This window comes from Culex quinquefasciatus, chromosome 2 (assembly GCF_015732765.1).
Source record: "Culex quinquefasciatus strain JHB chromosome 2, VPISU_Cqui_1.0_pri_paternal, whole genome shotgun sequence".
NCBI classification, from domain to species: Eukaryota; Metazoa; Arthropoda; class Insecta; order Diptera; family Culicidae; genus Culex; species Culex quinquefasciatus.
In genome coordinates, this window is record NC_051862.1 from 26,108,438 (window position 1) to 26,121,427 (window position 12,990).

Sequence of the window (12,990 nt, forward strand, 5' to 3'; positions counted from 1 at the left end):
TTTGGCCACCAATGCGTTTACCAAAAACAAACTTAATCCACCTATGTGGTTGGAGCCTTCCTCACAACAATGGCTGTACACAAGTTTCATCTATTTTTTAGGTCCGGCTTCAAAAAAGTACATCAATATCACTTAAGTGGACATATCTCGAGACAGGGTTGCCAGATCTTCAATGTTTTGGACTCATTGGAAAGTTCTTTTGATAAGTTAACCAACAATAGGTCGGATGGTGGATCCGGACATAGTTTACATACATTTAAGTGAGATCCGGCTTCAAAAAAGTTCATCAATATCACTTAAGTGGCCATATCTCGAGACAGGGTTGCCAGATCTTCAATGTTTTAGACTCGTTGGAAAGGTCTTTTGATAACCTAACCAACGTTGGGTCGGATAGTGGAGCCGGACATAGTTTACATACATTTAAGTGAGATCCGGCTTCAAAAAAGTACATCAATATCACTTAAGTGGCCATATCTCGAGACAGGGTGGCCAGATCTTCAATGTTTTAGACTCGTTGGAAAGGTCTTTTGATAACCTAACCAACAATGGGTCGGATGGTGGATCCGGACATAGTTTACATACATTTAAGTGAGATCCGGCTTCAGAAAAGTTCATCAATATCACTTAAGTGGCCATATCTCGAGACAGGGTTGCCAGATCTTCAATGTTTTGGACTCATTGGAAAATTCTTTTGATAAGTTAACCAACAATAGGTCGGATGGTGGATCCGGACATAGTTTACATACATTTAAGTGAGATCCGGCTTCAAAAAAGTTCATCAATATCACTTAAGTGGCCATATCTCGAGACAGGGTTGCCAGATCTTCAATGTTTTGGACTCATTGGAAAGTTCTTTTGATAAGTTAACCAACAATAGGTCGGATGGTGGATCCGGACATAGTTTACATACATTTAAGTGAGATCCGGCTTCAAAAAAGTTCATCAATATCACTTAAGTGGCCATATCTCGAGACAGGGTTGCCAGATCTTCAATGTTTTAGACTCGTTGGAAAGGTATTTTGATAACCTAACCAACGTTTGGTCGGATAGTGGAGCCGGACATAGTTTACATACATTTAAGTGAGATCCGGCTTCAAAAAAGTACATCAATATCACTTAAGTGGCCATATCTCGAGACAGGGTTGCCAGATCTTCAATGTTTTGGACTCATTGGAAAGTTCTTTATATAAGTTAACCAATAATAGGTCGGATGGTGGATCCGGACATAGTTTACATACATTTAAGTGAGATCCGGCTTCAGAAAAGTTCATCAATATCACTTAAGTGGCCATATCTCGAGACAGGGTTGCCAGATCTTCAATGTTTTGGACTCATTGGAAAATTCTTTTGATAAGTTAACCAACAATAGGTCGGATGGTGGATCCGGACATAGTTTACATACATTTAAGTGAGATCCGGCTTCAAAAAAGTACATCAATATCACTTAAGGGGCCATATCTCGAGACAGGGTTGCCAGATCTTCAATGTTTTAGACTCGTTGGAAAGGTCTTTTGATAATCTAACCAACGATGGGTCGGATGATGGACCTGGACATAGTTTACATACATTTAAGTGAGATCCGGCTTCAAAAAAGCACATCAATATCACTTAAGTGGCCATATCTCGAGAAGGGTTGCCAGATCTTCAATGTTTTGGACTCATTGGAAAATTCTTTTGATAAGTTAACCAACAATAGGTCGGATGGTGGATCCGGACATAGTTTACATACATTTAAGCAGACATGCATCGGCACTATGTGCTGTGAAAATGTGAAAACACATTTTTATACATAACTTTTGAACTACTTATCGAAACTTCAATCTGTATAAAACTCGATCTATGGGACTCTAAACCAAGTCGAATGCAACAAGTTCGGGTCAATTCGGTTCAGCCAGTGCCGAGAAACATGAGCTAGTTTGTTGGTCACATACATACATACACACACACATACACACAGACATTTGTTCAGTTTTCGATTCTGAGTCAATATGTATACATGAAGGTGGGTCTACGACGTTTTTATACGAAGTTCATTTTTAGAGCAGGATTATAGCCTTACCTCAGTGAGGAAGGCAAAACATCACTGGCGTGTAGGCCAGATCCTTGCGCATCTTTTGGTAGGGGAGTGTGGGGTAATTTGGACACCCTAAGGAAATTGCTCTGTTACGGGCTGTATGGATATTTTAACGGAATGTGGATGACACCAGAGGATAATAGATACCATATTTGATGGAAAAATGTCATACATTTAGATAAATTTTGATGAAAAACCCATTTTTATCGCAAAAATTTAAAGGTGTCCAAATTACCCCCACATTTTTGTGTGGGGGTAATATGAACACCACTATGGGGTAATTTGGACATGCCTTGTGGGGTAATTTGGACATGCCTTGTGGGGTAATATGGACATACCTTGTGGGGTAAAATGAACACCTTTTGTGGGGTAATTTGGACACATGTTGAAGAATAAGTTTAACATTTGATTTTTTGAGCATGTTTTTTATCCTTCAACCTGGTTTTGTAATTGCATTATATTTTGAAGTGTTGCTCACAATATTTCATCAAAGGTTTAAATAATGATTTTGTGATAGAACTATTATTCAATAGGAAGATAACAAATAGTTCAGTATAGTATATATAATTTAATCATTAATACTGAAATGATTTAAACATTGATTCTGGATCAGGCCCACTATACTTGTTTTTAGTGATTAAGGTATTGTTTATGTTTATATAAATCAATCTTTATATAGAATTTATTAGCCTGAAAATATCATTTTTTTAAATTTTACATTCTGTAACCCTTCAAATTTAAATATTATTGTAGACCAGCATAGAAATTAGAAATGTCAAAGAAATTAATTAAAAGCAATCAACATTAGAGTCTTGTTGAACGCCAAATGTACAGTAATCAGATTTTCATCAATTCGAATATTGGAATAAATTTATCTAAATTCAAAAAAAGGGGGTTTTGTGAAAGTTCTCATTGCTCACATTCATTTTTGATTGTTTTAACATATTAAATCCCTCTAAATTTATCTAAATCCCTTTAAAAACTCATACAACCATGACAGTTACTTTTTTGTTGCCTTACAGGTAGACTTTCAGGTATGTCCAAATTACCCCACAAGCCATGTCCAAATTACCCCCATAGCATATTCTATCATAAATTGCGATTTTTGATGATAAAACATGATAAAATGCACAATTTGTATACGTACATATCTCAGGCATCGTCCAAGCAACCCCCTTAAACAAAAAATGTCCACTTTTTTGCCATATAACTCCTGCAAAACCTTATTTCCTAACCTTCAAATATTAGAATTTAAGGCAGTGTCAACCGGCCTTTGGAAACTTTTACACATTATACCAGAACTACTTAACCTATTCCAACTTTTTTGGTTTGTCCATACTCCTAGGCCATTACTAGTACTAGCCTAATCACTTAAATTGCCGTTTTCACTTTATATCCGAAGAAAACGTGATTTTTAAAGGGGTGTCCAAATTACCCCCACTGTCCATATTACCCCAAACTCCCCTATATATAACATTGAAGTTTGGAGCATTCTGGAGCTCGGTACAGAACTTCAAAGTTTGACATTTTTTCGAAAAATCGGCCCCGGCAAAAAAGATATGCGTCGCACCTCGCGACGCCCGAGACGCCATTTGATTTTGCTGGGACCGATTTTTCGAAAATATGCCAAACTTTGAAGGTCTGTACCGAGCTCCAGGATGCTCCAAACTTCAATGTTATATATACCAAAAGATGCGCAAGGATCTGGCCTACACGCCAGTGATGTTTTTGGTAAACGCATTGGTGGCCAAAATGCCTCAAAAAGTGACATTTTTGAAAAAATCTTTTTTTACGGGTTAAATCCCATTTAAAATTGAAGGGCGGAGCGCCAGCTCCTGTTACGTCCAATCAAGCTCATATTTGGGATTTAGGCTCAGTATGCCCACCTGAACAAACCCCTGAATGCCCGCCAAAAAGTCATTTTTGTTACATCCTAATACATATCGAATCTAAATTACCCTGCAAAGTTAGAACCAACATAAAATTTTAAAATAAACAAAAATGTCCCAAAAGAAAAAAAATGACATTCCTGGGTTCATGAAGATTCAAAAAGTACATCAAATTTCCCGCACGCCCCAAGCACTTTTCTTGTCAATATCAATAATTGCAGTACATTCGAGAACACCCAAAAATGGATTAAAAAATTAAAGGTGCCAGCCCTACTGCGTTGTTTTTACCGCTGAGAGGATTCTGAGAATTGGTCACATTTTACAGAATCTACAGGGGAGGTAGGATGCGTGGACATACCGTACCAAACGCTCCGATTTATGATTGCATTAGTGTTGTGTAAGTTGCCTTTTGAAATAGATTTCTATTAATTAGTATTAAAATTTTCACAAAAACCGTGTTTTAAAAATATGCAAATTTTAGTATTAGCTTAGCTAGTATTTTTTTCGTGTTAGCTGCTATTTTGTACAAAAGTTATAATTAAGGTGATTTACAAAAAATAAAATATATTTTTAAATACGGTATTTTGTATAAACAAATATTATTATTTGAACAAAAAACTTGGAAAAATCCATGCAGAATTAGTAGTAAATTTTGTTTTGTATTTCCTGAGCCAAGGCAGCGAATATGACTTAAAGGCTCGTTTATTAGGACAAAAAAATGTTCTCAAATTTCAAATAAAAAATATTACAAATTCACTAAAAAAATAGTCATATATTGAATAATTTTGGAGTACTTAGCGGAAACCTACTCTTTCTCGACCCATTTCCATTATCAGCTATCAGAACTTTGTTCTTGATTTCAAGCCTTCATAATCTGTTTTTGACTATTTTAAAATAATAAAAATGAGCAAGCAACTCTCTATTGTTAATGTAAACTGCAAAAGTTACGAGAATAGGTCTAAAATCTTAGTGTGATGAAAATGGGCAAATTTTTCCTATACGGTGCCATCCCGAATTTGGTAAAATGATTTTTTCAATTATTTCTTTTTATTATAATGTTTTAAGTATTTTATGATTCTATTTGTATCGATTTCGAAAATGTTTAAGCTTGCAATTCAGCCTTTTTTTATAAATATTTTTATATAAAAGTGTATTGCTTAAACAGTTGATAATTCTTCGTTTAGGTAGCTTATGAACGATCCATAATTTTTAAAATTTATTCATCCCCTTGGAGGTGTTTTTAAATTGCAACGGGGCGTGGTTTCCGAGCCCTCCATCCAAAAGGGTAGATTGCAAAATTGCACCAAATTTATCGCTCAACAAAGGATGCATTGTAGTGTCGTACATGTATTGTGTTCCAACACCCCAAAACCTTCAACACCTAGCTCTGAATTGGTCAGTTAAACTCGTACTGGCAAAAAAAGGGGGAATTGCAGGGAACGAACGCACATTTCTTTCATCGTTTGCCTCAATCTTGCCTCGGACGCGCTCTGTGCTCTGTTGTTACCCCACAAATCGTGTTATTCCGAAAATCCTCTTTGCACACGCAATCCAATCCAACCCAGGGCGAGAGAGAGAGAGAGAGCAGAGATTCTGACAATGTGATTATAAAGTGAAATACAACAGCAACAAACAACCAATCATTCGGCGAGACTAGAGTCTCGGCCAAAACGGCCAAATCTGGCCAAGTTTGAGGGCAACAGAAGAGATATCCTCATGAAGAAGAACGCGAAGAAGAGACAACTGTTCATAATAAGATCAGCCGATTGAGCGTGTCAGAGCGAGGAAGGAAAAGTCAGGCAAGAAGCAACAGATTTGAAGCTGGCAACACGGACGGAGAGAAGTCAGTCTCACAGCAAGACACCCCCGAAACACTCCGAGTTCAGGGTTCAGCGAGTGCTGGAGGAGGAAGAAAACAACCTAAACACCACACGCTGCCCTCGTCGTAATCAACCAAACAGAAATCGTCGCCATGAACGTGGGACTGCGACGAGCAGTGACTTCGGAAAAAGGTCTTCTTGTTATTCTCGGAGCGTCCATCTGTTCCCGACAGGGTCTTGTCCCGTCCGGGGCGGCTAGCACAGAGGTTAATTCCATGAAGTACAACACATTCATGGATACAATGTTGTTCTCCGTTGATTGAAAGAGACTTGTTTGGTAACAAAATTAGCTAAAAATTGGGCTCAACCGGGATTTGAACCCGGGACCTCTCGCACCCAAAGCGAGAATCATACCCCTAGACCATTGAGCCACCTTGAAAGTTACAAATGATAAATAAAAATCCCCAAATGTTCACCATTTATCTTCGTCGAAAACGAAAATATCACAGCTTTTATCGAAACACATGTTTTACCTGTTTGGCTGTTGATATTTTTGGACCGTGCGATTGCTTCATTTCCAGTTTTGGAGGCAACGAAGAGAAACAAGCAGTGGAAACTTGAAGACAATTTACTGATTCGGTAATGGTGGGTTAAATTTTCGTAGTCGGCTCAATGGTCTAGGGGTATGATTCTCGCTTTGGGTGCGAGAGGTCCCGGGTTCAAATCCCGGTTGAGCCCGAATGTATTTTGATAAATTTTAATTAAAACTATTAAAATATATAAAATTTGATAAAATAATTAATTATAAGATTTTTTTTACCTTTGCTGTTTTTCACACAAAAAACAACCTTTTCACGATATCAACGCAGAGAATTTACTTATCAACCTTCAATTTTTGGGCTAGTTCTCAAAAGGACGCAAGAACCAGTAAACACCAATTTGTGTTAACAACAAAAAAAAAATCTTTTTTCAAGGACATTCTGAATCTCAAACATTTTCGAAATTTATTTTGCATGAATAGATCGAATTCCGATCGAAAAATATTTGTTTTAAAAATAACCCTAAGCCCTTTTCAAAAGTTAGATTTAGGCTTTTTTGTATCTGTGGGACAGTAAACGCTACTTGAAAGCTGTATTTAGTAAAACCTAAATCATACTTAAAAAAATTTAGAACGGATTTTTCGATCGATTTTATGTCTTCCGCAAAGTTGCCGATATGGTTTAAGACCTCTTAAAAAAGGTTACACTCTTTACAAAAATACCCTTTTTTGATTTAACCCTTTGACACAAAAAAAAACATTTAAACATTTTCAATTTTGTTAACACCAAAATTTGCTTTTTTCAGACATAACATTGTAGAGGCATTTCAAAGGTTTGATAAGTTAGTAATAACCAAATATTATTTTCATAAATTTGTACAGGCTTGCCATTTAAATCTTATTTTCAATTTTAAACTTTTTAGGGACATCATATAAAATATTTTGTTTCACCCAAATTCAAAACTGTTAACCCTCTACAACCCAACCCCGCCTTTAGACGGCCTTCGATTTAAAAAATCGCCAAAAATCCATTTTCAATCAATTTTGGATCTTTAAAATGCATTGGAAAGAAGAACTCTTAAAATTATAGAAAATATATGGGTTGGATGTTTTACTTGTTTTATGTTTGCCAATGTTTTAAAAAATGTAATTTTTTTAGGCGTCAACTTTGACAGTGTTTTTTTTACTAACATTTCCTATATTTCAAGTAAAAAGAAGTACGCAGTAATTTTTCTAGTGTCCCAGACTATGCCTCTATGAATTTTTAAACAATTTAAATGATAATGGAGCCATTTTATAGCAGAAAATGTGAAAAACAAACAAAAAATTGAAAAAGTGGCTATTAAAACATGAAAAAATTAGATAGGCAAAATGTTATGATAGGAGGTTGTAGAATAGGCCAAATACTACCAAAAACAAACATAAACTAAACAAGATAAATGCAAATTAAAAAAAAACTAAAAACTAAACAAGTAAAACATAAAACAAGACAAGTTAAGTTTTTCGTAGAACAAAAATTGCTTTAAATGATCACGGGAAAAATAAAAATTTTCAGAAAAAAAATTTGGGCAGGTTAAAAAAAATCAAGCTAAATTATAGAAAAAATCAAATAGTTAAAAACTGCTGAAAATTTCAGTAAAAATCTAAATGTAACAACAAAAATGGAATCTAACAAATAAAGTCTTCAAAATTGTAAGCACTCAAAATTTTGAATGTGAGAAAAATGGTAGATATTCGGATAATTTGAAAATAAAATATAATTAAATATAAAAAATACATGCAATGTTGTGCTGTATTTAATACATTGAAGAAAACAAACTTTAAAAAATATGTTTATTGATTTAGAACGGATTTTTCGATCGATTTTATGTCTTCCGCAAAGTTGCCGATATGGTTTAAGACCTCTTAAAAAAGGTTACACTCTTTACAAAAATACCCTTTTTTGATTTAACCCTTTGACACAAAAAAAAACATTTAAACATTTTCAATTTTGTTAACACCAAAATTTGCTTTTTTCAGACATAACATTGTAGAGGCATTTCAAAGGTTTGATAAGTTAGTAATAACCAAATATTATTTTCATAAATTTGTACAGGCTTGCCATTTAAATCTTATTTTCAATTTTAAACTTTTAGGGACATCATATAAAATATTTTGTTTCACCCAAATTCAAAACTGTTAACCCTCTACAACCCAACCCTGCCTTTAGACGGCCTTCGATTTAAAAATCGCCAAAAATCCATTTTCAATCAATTTTGGATCTTTAAAATGCATTGGAAAGAAGAACTCTTAAAATTATAGAAAATATATGGGTTGGATGTTTTACTTGTTTTATGTTTGCCAATGTTTTAAAAAATGTAATTTTTTTAGGCGTCAACTTTGACAGTGTTTTTTTTACTAACATTTCCTATATTTCAAGTAAAAAGAAGTACGCAGTAATTTTTCTAGTGTCCCAGACTATGCCTCTATGAATTTTTAAACAATTTAAATGATAATGGAGCCATTTTATAGCAGAAAATGTGAAAAACAAACAAAAAATTGAAAAAGTGGCTATTAAAACATGAAAAAATTAGATAGGCAAAATGTTATGATAGGAGGTTGTAGAATAGGCCAAATACTACCAAAAACAAACATAAACTAAACAAGATAAATGCAAATTAAAAAAACTAAAAACTAAACAAGTAAAACATAAAACAAGACAAGTTAAGTTTTTCGTAGAACAAAAATTGCTTTAAATGATCACGGGAAAAATAAAAATTTTCAGAAAAAAAATTTGGGCAGGTTAAAAAAAATCAAGCTAAATTATAGAAAAAATCAAATAGTTAAAAACTGCTGAAAATTTCAGTAAAAATCTAAATGTAACAACAAAAATGGAATCTAACAAATAAAGTCTTCAAAATTGTAAGCACTCAAAATTTTGAATGTGAGAAAAATGGTAGATATTCGGATAATTTGAAAATAAAATATAATTAAATATAAAAAATACATGCAATGTTGTGCTGTATTTAATACATTGAAGAAAACAAACTTTAAAAAATATGTTTATTGATTTTAATAGGCAAACAAAAAATAATTGAAAAAAGTTTTAATAGTTTTTTTTTAATTTTTATTTTTTTTTCAATTTGAACATGAGATAATGTTGTTTTTTTTTTTTTAAATGGAGATATCTAAGAATTTATTTAGAAATAAAAACTTTTAGAACTTTGTGGATTTTAATATTTATTAAAAAATCAAATGTGGCCAGCATGCAATGTGGCCAGCAATAGCTTAATTTATTCAATAAAATAGTGAAAGGAACCTCAAATTTCAACCTAAGGTTCTCAAAACAAATTGAGATCAGCTAAATTAAAAATTGTACAAACTTTTTTGAATCACGAAAAAGTTATAAAATAATTTCCCAGTTTGCTTGAGACTTCCAAATTTCCCAGATTTTTTAAATAATATATCACAATTTCCGACCTTTTCTCCGTTTTTTGTGCAGCGAATTCCCGACTTGAGTGGCCACCCTGTGTATGTTTAAATATCTCTTACTAAAAATCATTTCAAAACACCCAAAAAGCAAGAAAAAACATTTGGCTTTGAAAAAGCTTCAGATTTGGCAAAAATTCTGTATTCCTAGTATTTTTCGATTAAAAAATATGTATCGTTTTTGAAAAAATATATTTTTTATTGACATTGCTGCATAATGAATTTCGACCATCTTGTGCTATATCTTAAAGGGTATCAATTTTATTTTTTTATAAATATAAAAAAAATCTGGAAATAAATACTTTTTTGTGAAAAAAGGTCTTGAGGTACTAAGCAATATTTGCAACTTAGCTGAAGACACAACCAAAATGATCTAAAAAACTGTTTTAAGATTTTATTCAGAGAATATTTTCATATCCGTTTTCAAGGTTTTAATTTCAAAATTTTCATAAATTCCAATAAATACAAAAAGAATATAAAATTATCTGCAGAAATTACAATAAAGTTCAATATTTTGATAAATGGTTAACAGATCTATTACCAATAAATAAACTACTTTTTTTTTTTCTTTAAAGGAAGGAAAACAACGTAAACATTACCGTGCTCAGAATAACATGTCTCAACTGCGCATGTCCGGAACCAAATTCCTAATCTCCTCCCTCTCAGAATGTCCCCGATTCCTCGTTTCGAACTCTCGATAGCTATTAGTTAAGGATGAAGGGATATACACATTTTCCCGCCATTAAAAGCCTCATAAATCAATTGCGTGACATGCGTACTAGCAACAAATGCTCAAACACTTCCAAAGAGGTCAATCTTTCGACCAACGAACAAAAAAAAACAACATTCCTCAATCAAATCGCAAATTTCCTTCCCCAAAAACAAACCTATCAATTCGACTTTCTCCCCTCAAACAACAACGACCGGGGACCGGATCAACCCAATCCCCGACCGGCCAGTGACCTTTTAATTCTACGACCAAGCGCCCCGCCACGGCAACCAAAGAAGAACTCTCCGCACTTTGGGAGAAACGAAGAGAGAGTCCGAAGCAAGAGATTTTGATTGACCATAAAAAGAGTCCCAAGAAGTTCGGGGGGTTTTGGAGGTCCAATATCGGTAAATGGCATGTTTTATGCGACGACGACGAAGAACGTGATTCGAAGCTTGGACAGTAAACAGGGTCGACCTGACCGGAATAGTTAAGCAGGGAGGGCACCACTCTGGTGGAGGTCTGAGTGGAGCTTGGTGGAAAGACTACGTTGAAAACAGAGTTCAAGTGCACCTGCGCATCTTTGTGGTTTAGAATTAATTTTGTGAACAGTGGATTTCAACCTGCATAAAATACCTAATACTTTTTTTTTAAATTGATGAAAAATTATGCTCATTTTAATTTTTTTTATCAAAAACATAAGATAGAAAACCATAAAAAAATAATTTAAAAAAAAACAATAATTGAGGTGACAAAAAAGTGGTGAATTTACACATTTTTAGATGTAAAATTACACAATTTTACGGACATAAATGATGTACTCGTTCTCAGATGTAATTTCACCATGATTTTTTTTTTAACTGTGTAGATTTACTTAATAGACTGTAATCAGCTTCTTACGTTGTAAAGGATGTAAATTACTTTTAAATCAATCTAATAATGCCTTTGAAATAGCTTTCCGATAAGTAAAAAATTTTAATTGTTTCATGAGATATCGAAACTATAGTTGGTTTTGTTAAACATTTCAGACCAGTTAAAAAAATCTAAGGAAAATGTTTTTAGATCCACTTTTCTATAGTAACTTAATCCTCTCAGGCCTGAATTTTGCAAAAAATAGGAGTTTATGCAACAAACCGCAAAAAAAAAAGTTTTTTCAGCACGAGTCGTACATTTATCCAACGAGGTGTACCGAGTTGGATAAATATGACGAGTGCTGAAAAAATCAAGTTTTGCAACGAGCTCCATATTTTTTTTTGCGGTTCCGAAAAATACCATTTGAATGGAATTTTAAGAAAAGTGTCTATGCGTTTAAAATTATACAATAAATGTTTTTTTTTGAGATTTTTCATGATCCTTTAATAAACTTGTTGCGTTTCATCAACATAACCCCATTTATTTATTTATTTATTTATCTTATTTTAATAAACTTTGCTAGGAAACATTCACAACAATTAGAGTCCAACATAGGAATTTATCAGGAACTTTTTGAATCGACCTTCTCCGTTATGAATCAACTTTCTAGACATGTAATCCTAAGCTCATATAAGCTATTTTATGTAATAGAATACTAGAATAACATTTGAGAAGAGCCTAAGCATAAAACATTGCATTATTTCTAAGTGTTACTCTTTGAAGAAAACAGATTAAAAAAAATATACTCGAAAACATTTTTTGCTATTTTGCACATAATTTTCCAGTTTTCAAAATATATTTAATAATATTTTTACAGAAAAGACCACTCAATACGTCCAAGGTGACCCAAATCCCATTTTTAAATTACTGACTTTTCCAGAATCTCAAATAAAAGGCATTTCTTATCTAAAGAATGATTTCAAACAAAAATCTCTTTTAAAAAAAGTCAATATAAACCATTTACAAAAAAAAATCTAAATGAATTTAAAGAAAATAAAACTATTGACATTTTTATTTGTAAAAACAGAAATATTACAACAAATTCATTAAAAAAAACTTTAAAAATTGGAGCACTCATAATATTGATTCCGATTAGAAACATAAACAATTAGTCTTTGAAAAATAACCCAAAGCTCAATGGCCTATCTACAATCACTTAGCTTAGAAAATTTCACTTAGCTTAGGAATTTGAATCAATGGAAATGAATCTGAGTTTCTACAATGGAAAAGTAATCAAATTAGAAACTGACGTTTGGTTTGGAAAATTTCAAAATCTACGTTAAGTTGACGTTTCCATATCAAAGGTAAACAAACAACTGCATAGCAACGTATATCAGCCCAGCAAGTTTTCTAAGTTGATTGTGGATGACGAACGTAAGTTGCAGACTTTCCTAAGTAACTACTTTACTTAGATGTTCTAAGCTAAGTGATTGTAGATAGGCCATAATAATATTTGTAATTTTAATGTTTATTTTTTTAAATTGGCAAAAGTATAGTTTTTGATACTTCGTTTCAGTTGGAAATGACAAAAAGTTAGAGATAACTAAATTTAAAATTATGATTGGTATTAATAATCTTTG

At 33.0% G+C, this 12,990-nt stretch overlaps 1 protein-coding gene and 2 non-coding genes across 3 annotated transcripts in view; 1 reads left to right on the top strand and 2 right to left on the bottom strand.

Annotated features, from left to right (window-relative positions):
• The window catches only part of LOC6031701 (low-density lipoprotein receptor-related protein 6), a 95,938-nt gene that overhangs the window by 75,676 nt on the left and 7,272 nt on the right, over positions 1 to 12,990 (bottom strand).
• Trnap-ugg lies at positions 6,143 to 6,214 on the bottom strand. Its single transcript has one exon. It is a non-coding gene; the product is annotated as a tRNA-Pro (tRNA).
• On the top strand, positions 6,450 to 6,521 carry Trnap-ugg. Its single transcript has one exon. It is a non-coding gene; the product is annotated as a tRNA-Pro (tRNA).